Below are 6,837 nucleotides of genomic sequence, written 5' to 3' on the forward strand. Positions count from 1 at the left end.
CATGCAACTCTGACTCTTCATGAGGCCATGAGAGGTATCCCAGTACCCATTCTTGTCTCACAGATCTTCCTGTGCAGAGGACCTTGTTTTTCAACTTTTTGCTGACACATTTCTGTACTTCTTTTTTTATTTTATTTTTTTATTTCAAATTAAAACGAATGTACAAGTTTTTAGATTACATTGTTCTCACTTCCAAGGTAACATTCCAGTTGTAAAAGAGCCCCTCACCCAAGGAGCATGCTGTATAACCTGTATACCTTGTACACATTAAGTGATATCCCGCAAAATACCCTCCTCTCCTCTGCCAATCATCCTCCCCCATCCCCTGCCCCTCCTCCCTCTGCCCCCTTACTAGACTATATTTGTGTTCATATGAACATGTAATTGTTTCTGTAGTGGTTTTATGTGAGTATTGAGTACATTGGATATTTATTTTTCCATTCTTGAGATACTTTACTAAGAAGAATGAATTTCAGCTCCATCCAGGTAAAAATTACATCTTTTATGTTTACCTGGATGGAGTTTCTGTACCTCTGTTAGGAAATCCTGCCTTCTTCTCAGAGAATTTGTTCTTATTCTTGGATTCATCAGTCTTCCTTCTTTACTGTATTTTTCCCATTAAAAGTTGTTCACTTTCAAATACCTTTTATAGCAGCTCCCATACAGCAGTGTAGGGTGGGCTTTGGCTCCCTAAGTCTCATCACCTTCAAAACCTTTCCACTGAGGTGAGTTGTAGTGAGCAGAAGCCAGAAACCCCTTCAAACACGCCACTAAAATCTCCTATTTTCAAAGATAGCACAATCTTAAAACCAAAGGAAAAAGAAGCATTTTCCTGACTGTTCCATAAATTGAAAGACTGCTCAACTGTAAGTAAAGCTAGTACCGCTCACTTATTATGCAGATCAGGTATAGGTCTTTATTCATTTTACAGCCCCTTTCAAGTGGGCTCGTTACTGAGCTATAGATGTTCTAATCGCTATTCTCTGAGGTACACAAACACCAAGCCTCATTTTGAAATTTCTGTTTTTATGACCTGATTAGGTGTTTAGATAGTGGCATTTGTATCCTCCACAATAGCTACTGAGGGACTGATTTATTGGTTGATTTATTATTTTAATTATTTTTCTAGAATTTGTAATGGATTTTTAATAAACTATTTTAGAACAGTTCTCGTTTGCAGAAAAATTTTGAAGATAGTACAGAGAGTTGCATATACCCACACTCAATTTACTCCATTATTTACATTTCACACCAGTATGGAACATTTGTTACAGTTACCAAAAGTAATACTGATACATGATCATTAACGAAAGTCTATGTTTCATTCATATTTCCTTAATTTTTACCTAACATTGTTTATCTGTTCCAGGATCCCATGTAGGATTTCCCATTACATTTTGTTGTGAAGTCTCCTGAGGCCCCTGTGGTTATAACAATTTCCAGACTTTTCTTGTTATTATGATATGGAAAATCATACAGAATGTATCTCAAAGAACTTAAAGTAGACCTACCATTTGACCCAACAATCCCATTGCTGGGTATATACCAAAAGGATCTTGACAGTTTTGAGAAGTCAGGTATTTTGTAGAATATCCCTCAATTACCATTTGTGTGGTGTTTTTACACAATTAGACTGGGATTATGTGTTTTGGGGAGGTCAAGTGCCATTCTCACCATATTATTTCAAGAATGCACATTGTGCACATAACTGATTACTGTTGATGTTGACCTTGGTCACCTGGCGCCAGTATTGGTTGTCAGATTTCTCCACTGTAAAGTCACTTTTCTTCCTCTCTTTCTGTATGCCAAACCACTAAGCATTAACCAGACTTAAGGAGTGAGGAATTATGTTCCACTTCCTTGAGGGTGAATTATCTATATGAATTATTTGGAATTCTTCTACGCTATAGCTTTTCTTCTTCTTTCTCTTATTATTTATTCATTCATTTATATTAGAATGGATTCATGGCAATACACCCCAATATTATTTATGGCCAGTGCCATGAATTTCTGTAACAAATTGTGGCTAGCCCTGTAGTTCCTGAGCACAGAAAAGAGCGAAACTAATGAGTACATATAGAATTTATTTCATTATTGGTCTATTTATATTTTCATTATTTGCTTTAATTTTTGTCTAATTTTTCGCCAAAAGAATAATTTGATGACATGGTAAAAATTTCAATCATAAAAGCATGCAGTGAAAATTGGATTACTTTCCACCCTATGCTTTTGTATCCTTCTTCAGAAGTTAAGTCATGTTAACTGTTTACTGATATTTTCCCCAAATTTTTTAATGCATATATTAGTATATATCTACCATTCTTTGCTCCTTCAGACTCTCAGGGAAAGGGCCAAGAAAGGGACAGAAGAGGAATGAAGCTAAAGACAGGAAGGGGACAGCAAGAGACGACCAAAGATCAGGTCAGTCCTAGAATCTGTAACACAGTCAGTACATTTGATTGGCAAACAATTAATTTTTCCAAGATTTTCTTCTGGTGGAGTTTTCCCATATCTCTGAGTTTCAACCACTGATTATGAAGCAATTTGGGTTTATCAGTTAAATTTCTTAGTTTAAAACACTGAATCTCCTCTGCCCAGTATAAGCAGAAGGATTTATTTGAAGGTGTTAGGTGGTTTGATGTTCATGGCTTCAATTATCCCCAACCCTAATCATGCCCTTTGGACATGTGACTTTGTAGTTTTTCTAAGTAAAGGAGATTATTTATATGTTCCTTGATTCTGAGGTTGATCATATGACTTGCTTTTGTCAATGAAATGTTAGCAGATATAAATCATGTAGATGTTTCATAAAACATTTGCATATTTCTACTTGTGGTCTTTTCCTCTGTCATCTCTAAGAAAATGTAACAAAGCTAGCCTGCTGGAGGATAAGAGACCTGTGGTGCAGAACCAAGTCGTGACAGTTGTCCCATCTTAAGCTGTCTTAGTTTAGATTAGCTGACAACCAGTTGACCCTCAGCCTTGTAGGTGAGGTGAATTTCAGCTGCCCACAGATACACAAATGAGCTCAGCCCAAATCAGACAAGCCCACACCACCTAAACCTTGTAGATTCATGAACTGAATAAAAACTTACTTTTATGTGTCACAGAAAGTGTGCAATTCATTGTTATGCATTGTAGCAAGGAACAACTAATGTCATCAGTTTCTGGAATCCTTGGAGTGTCAGAGAACCTGGTTTGAATGCTACTCAGTCAGGAAGGAGTACCACTAACCTTGCCACAGGATCTTTCTTGCAGAAACTTCACTCCTGCTGCTTCATAGTGCTCAGCCCCTGTAAAGCTTGAAAACAGATATTAGAACCTTCACTAGTGTTTTCCATTGTCTCCAACTCACTGCTTGCAAGCATCACCAATATCCTTCACACAGTCTGCTTCCTCATTTCATGCGTCTTGTGGATGCATCTGACTAATAGAATCTAAATCACTCTTGGAACCACAACTGTAAGGGAGTATGAAAAATGGATTCTTAGCTTTGTAGCTTCTGCATTGCAGAAAAGCCTGCTAGATGGGGTTTGGAGAAAGTGTGAGCAAATCATTCTCTAGTATATGCTATGGAAACAGAGAGAAAAGAATTCATCTTCCTGATCACTAAGCATGTGCTATATCCCAGAACATGAAATCCTAAGAGAAGGAGCCCTAGACCATCTGACTGATCTATACCAGACTTGACATGGAAGTTTTAGCTCCAGAAAACCAATTTGATTCTGATATTGATAACTAGGGATACTCCCTGCTTTTTCCTTGCTTGGCATCTGGCAGAGTGAGTAGCATGTGAAGAATTCCAGGTGAAACAACACATTATTTTAGTAACAGTGGGCACTGTAAATAAGGAGTTTAGCCTCATTTCAGTTTCTGTATAAATGAGTGAAAAGCTATAGAAAATAAATTTAGAGAAGTAAATTGCCTGTTCTTATGTGAGAAGGATATGAAGGAAGAAACGTATCCCTGTCTCTGCCCATCATCTATACTCATATGCCAATTCCTTCAACTTCAGTATCCTAAATACCAAAAGGTGACAATATTGGGCTGATCTTCATAAGCTCATCCTTGATCTCCAAGCCCACTCATCCAACTAGATAGACTGGCCCTCTGTGGTGTCTAGTCTAGGTAGGACACACAGCATTAACAAGACATTTCCATCAAGTGAAAAAGCTTGGGTATAGGTGTATTTATTTGTAAAGTGCCAGTTGTGAGTTGGCCACATGGAACTTTTATTTGTTCTCTTTTTCTCCCTCTGAAGGCCTTGTTCCAGCTAAATATTTGCTGAAACATTTTGGTGACCTTTTCATGTTTTAATTCAGTAGGCAAAACCATGCTGTTGCTGACACTAAAAACACTACAAAATGTTACATTTGTGAACTATTTTAAGAGATGATTTTTAATTCATCTAGGTGAAAGGTTAAGATTTATATAAAGTATCTAGATCCTTGATTGGGTACAAATTAAAAGTAGAAGCAAATCTATTGAAATAGATGTGTGTGTGTGTGTGTGTGCACGCTCACGCGTTTGTGTGTGTGTATGCTTCAGAGGATCATATGGTCTATGAACATTCTCAGCAGTGGTAACATGACCAGAACATTTATTTGGAGGATCAAAAGATATTCCATATTGCAAAGGTGCTACTTTACCCGTATGGCTTTGTACATTCCATCATTGGACTTAGTATCCTTTGTGTATTGATGGAAAATCTAAATAGGTAATAATAAGCCACTTGTTGTTGTTTTCTGAAGTAGTTTTTTTTTTTATGTTACTAAAAACATTTTGTGACAATATTTGAAACTTCTGTTTGGCAAGGTGCCAGACTAGAACCAAGACTTAGACCATGGAAACGCAATCTCCATAGATAGGTAACCTAATGTCAGGATTTATTAAGAGGAGAAGCTAGGGCTCACACCAAGACATTCTGGCTCTAAGACTGTGCTGTTAATCTCTGCTTGACATTTCCTTTCCTGATTCCTAAGTGGTGTCTGTTAGATGATCCTGCAAATGGCAGTTTCCTAGGTAAGAAAGTTTAAGAAAATGAAGGGGATTGTAGATTCAGGAATTTTTTCTGATATTTTTATTGTGCTACCAAGAGTCTCAGAACATCCTCTTGGTGTAAGAACTAAATGGATGGGAATTAAGTATGACACTCCCCAAGGCCATGAAATATAGGACTACTTATGTCATTAAGATCAAATTTGGTCTATAAGTAAATGCACAGCCAGCATGGGAATGGACACTACTATGTAAAGTGCAGTGGTTGGAATTCTGCTATTGCCACTTTTTAGTTATAGTAGGGATGTGTTACATTACCTCTCTTACCCGACAGACACTTAATAATTGCTAAATAAGTATTAGCTATTATTTATTTCTTTTAAATTTCAGATTAATATGAGGGTACAGATGATTAAGTTACTTTTTTTTTTGCATTTGTTAGGCAGAGTTCAAGTTGTAGTTGAGCCCTTCACCCAGGGGGTTGTGCTGTATGCCTGTCTATTATTCCCATTAGGTAAGAGCATACGAATCTCCTTTCTTCTTCCCCCTTCCTCTCCCCTTTTCCTGCTCTCCCCTCCCCTCTGAATTTAATAGTGTTTTTTTTCTTCTGTGTGTGTGTAGTTATTTATCTATTTGTCTCAATGTGTGTATTAAGCACATTGGATACTTGCTTTTTCATTCTTATGATACTTTACTAAGAGGAATGTTCTTCAACTCCATCCAGATAAATACAAAAGATGTGAAGTCTCCATCTTTTTATGGCTAAATAGTATTCCATGGTATCCATGTACCACAGTTTGCTAATCCATTCATGGTTTGATAGGCACTTGGGTTGATTACACACTTTAGCAATTGTGAACTGAGCTGTAATGAACTTTCTAGTGCAAATGTCTTTATGGTAAAATGAATGTTTTTTTTTTTTTTCTTTTGGGTAGATACTTAGTAATGGAACTGCAGGATCAAATGGAAGGTCTACTTTTAGTTCTATGACAATTCTCCATACATTTTTTCCATAAAGGTTGTATCAGTTTGCAATCCTACCAGTAGTGGAAAAGTGTTCCCTTCTCTCCACATCCATGCCAGCATCTACAGAGTGGGACTTTGTGCTGTGGACTAGTCTCGGTGGAGTTAGGTGTTACCTCAGAATGGTTTTGATTTGTATTTCTCTGATGACTAGGGACAATAAGCATTTTTTTTCATATGTTTATTGACCATTCATCTTCTTCAGAGAAGGTTCTGTTCATATCTTTTGCCCAATTGTAAAAGGGATTATTTACTCTTTTCTTGTTGATTACTTTAGGTTCTCTGTAGATTCTACTTATCAGCCCATTGTCAGATTCCTAGTTAGCAAAAATCTCCTCCCATTCTGAAGATTGTTTGCTTTAGTTGTATCCGTAGCTGTGCAGAAGCTTTTTAGCTTGATCGAGTCCCATTTATTTATTTTTGGTGTTGTTGCAATTGCCAAAGGTGTTTTCTTTGTAAAATCTTTTCCCAGGCCAATAGTGTAAAGCATTTTCCCCACACTTTCGTCTAGAATTTTTATCATTTCATGTCTTAAGTTTAAATTTTTTATCCAGTGAGAGTCAATTTTTTTAAGTGATAAGAAGTGTAGGTCCAGTTTGTTTTCTACATGTGGCTTATCAGTTCTCCCAGAACCATTACCTTCAACAAAGCACAAAGTAACTAGATTTTACATCAATTAGAAACTTCCGGCTCGGCGCCTATGGCTCAACCGGCTAAGGCGTCAGCCACGTACACCTAAGGTGGTGGGTTCGAATCCCCAGCCCAGACCCGCCAAACAACAATGACGGCTGCAACCAAAAAATAGCCGGGCGTTGT

Source organism: Otolemur garnettii, unplaced genomic scaffold (assembly GCF_000181295.1).
Source record: "Otolemur garnettii isolate 467f Iridium unplaced genomic scaffold, OtoGar3 scaffold00158, whole genome shotgun sequence".
Classification (NCBI taxonomy): domain Eukaryota; kingdom Metazoa; phylum Chordata; class Mammalia; order Primates; family Galagidae; genus Otolemur; species Otolemur garnettii.